At 37.3% G+C, this 2,394-nt stretch overlaps 1 non-coding gene across 1 annotated transcript; it reads right to left on the minus strand.

Annotated features, from left to right (window-relative positions):
• Positions 1-2,086: 2,086 nt before the first annotated feature.
• Positions 2,087-2,193, minus strand: LOC116106068. Its single transcript, XR_004124247.1, has one exon. It is a non-coding gene; the product is annotated as a small nucleolar RNA R71 (small nucleolar RNA).
• Between the last annotated feature and the right edge of the window lie 201 nt (positions 2,194-2,394).

Consider the following 2,394-nt stretch of genomic DNA (forward strand, 5'->3'; position numbering starts at 1 on the left):
GACCTATGTGTCCACTCAGCTTATTTGGCCGAGAGGAGATACTCCCAGCAAATGGTATCCATATTGGTCCACTCGGCTCGTCTTGCCAAGTGAAAATCACAATCAATAAGCCTGATGATAATCCGAGGATTATACTAGTTTATTTAAGCTTTTAGGCCGGATTTTAGATACTTCTTAGTTTATTTTTGCCTGAATTGCTACTTAATTCCTTACATTTCGTGTTTTAGGTTAAAATGGACATTTTGAGTGAATAAAGATAGATTTGGAGTTTCTGGACTCAGAAGCAAACGGAGGGCAATTCTGTAATTTTAGAATTCTTCATGAAGCTTCACTGCGGTGAAGGTTGTTCTTTGCCGCGGCGAAATGAGCCAGTCACGCACCAGATTCAGCTCCTTTGTCGCTGCGGTGAGATTCCTTCTTCTCCACGACGAAGTCTGCATTTTCCAGTTTTTGTAAAATGTACAGTTTCGTTTTTAGGCTAAGTTTTAGGATTTTGGGCGAGGTATAAAAGAAATACTTAGTCTTTTTGTTGGGGGCATTTGTGGAGAGATATACAACAGTTTTTACATTTTCTTAGATTTATTTTTGAGTGATTCTGGATTAAACAAAGTGTGAAGATTCGAGGTGAAACCAGTGGATTCGTCAATTGGGGAGATTCTTTTCCTTTTCTTTTGTTTCCATGATGTTGAACTTGGAATTTTTTGTTTCTTTTAATTGTTTTATTGATTTAGACATGAACTAACCTAATTTGGGTTAGGGTTTTGATTGTAGTTTGGAATTTCATGGGTTAATTGATTGAATGATTTTATTTTCATATGAACTTGATTGATTGTGTGATTACTCTGAATTTACTGTTTATATGTGATGAACATGATGAGATTGAGAAATGAATCATGTTAGGCTTCTTGGGTAATCACCATTGTAGTATTGGATGCTAGAGATAGGTTCAAGAACCAATGAAATCAATCTAGGATTCTTGTGCTTAATGAGCTTAGATTGATTAACCTTCAATTTGTTGGGTGTGGAAAGTTAATAAGGAAGAGTAGGAAAACATAGCCTGAGAAGGTATGTTTGACACTTTAGAGAGTTCGATTTACAATCAATACATGTGAATATGAATTTAGTTTAATTCTTTAGATAGAACCCATAGAGTTCGAATGAAGTCAAAACCCTACCCGTTTGTTGAATTGATTTTATCCATATTTTCAAATCTTGCTTTCATAGTTTACTTTTATTTTAGTAAAATTTTGTTTTAGTTATAGTTTAAATTGCTCCCTTTAATCCAAAAGAATTCGATTGCTTCAACTTGAAAATGGTAGAAAACTTAGTGCTTAGCAACAATCCTCGTGGGAACGATACTCACTCATCACTCTATTACTTGTGCGATTAGTATACTTGCTACATTTGCATGTTGTAGGAAACACGCATCAAGTTTTAGGCGCCATTGTCGGGGATTGAGTTTTAAGTTAACATTGAGTTTTTCTATAGTTAGCTAGATTGAAGTTTTAATTTTTGTTTTCAATTTTCAGTTGGTTTGTGATCTCACTTTCTTTCGTTTTGTTTTGTGTAGTTTATGCGAAGAGGGAGATGTCAGCCAGTGGTTCCTGTTGATCTTGAGATTGAGATAACCGCCAGACGACTTAACAGAGAGAGAAGAGAAAGAAAGGATATAGTGGTTGAATCAGAAGAAATAGTTGTTGAAATGGCAGAACCAGAAAATAGGACACTAAGGGAATTCTCAGTTCCCATGGTTAATGGCAGTGGTTCGAGCATTACGAGACTAGCGGTCCAAGCCAACACATTTAAAATTAAGCCGACAATCATCCAGATGATCCAACAGTCGGTAAGGTTTAATGGTGATCTGAAAGAAGATCCGAATCAGCATATTGCTAACTTCTTGGAAATTTGTGACACCTTCAAGTCGAACGAAGTGTCAGATGACGCCATTAGGTTAAGGTTATTCCCATTCTTATTGGGGGATAAAGCAAAGGGGTGGCTAATGGCACTACCATCGGGGACTATCACAACTTGGAATGATCTAGCATAGAAGTTCCTGACCAAGTTCTTTCCTCTAGCAAAATTAGCAAAACTGAGAAATGATATCACATCATTTCTACAAGATGAATCCGAGTCATTGTATGAGGCTTGGGAGAGGTACAAGGAATTGATGAGGAAATACCCACACCATGGGTTGCCAGTTTGGCTTCAAGTCCAAACATTCTATAATGGACGATGGGTAACGTGCAAACCATGGTGGATGCAGCATCGGGAGGAGCCTTGCAGAATAAGACACCAGAGAAGGCTTATAAGTTGCTTGAGGTTTTGGCAAGCAACAACTATCAAAGACCAAATGAGAGAGCAATATCAAGAAAATCTACGGGTCTTCATGAAGTT

This window comes from Pistacia vera, unplaced genomic scaffold (assembly GCF_008641045.1).
Source record: "Pistacia vera cultivar Batoury unplaced genomic scaffold, PisVer_v2 Contig509, whole genome shotgun sequence".
Lineage (NCBI taxonomy): Eukaryota > Viridiplantae > Streptophyta > Magnoliopsida > Sapindales > Anacardiaceae > Pistacia > Pistacia vera.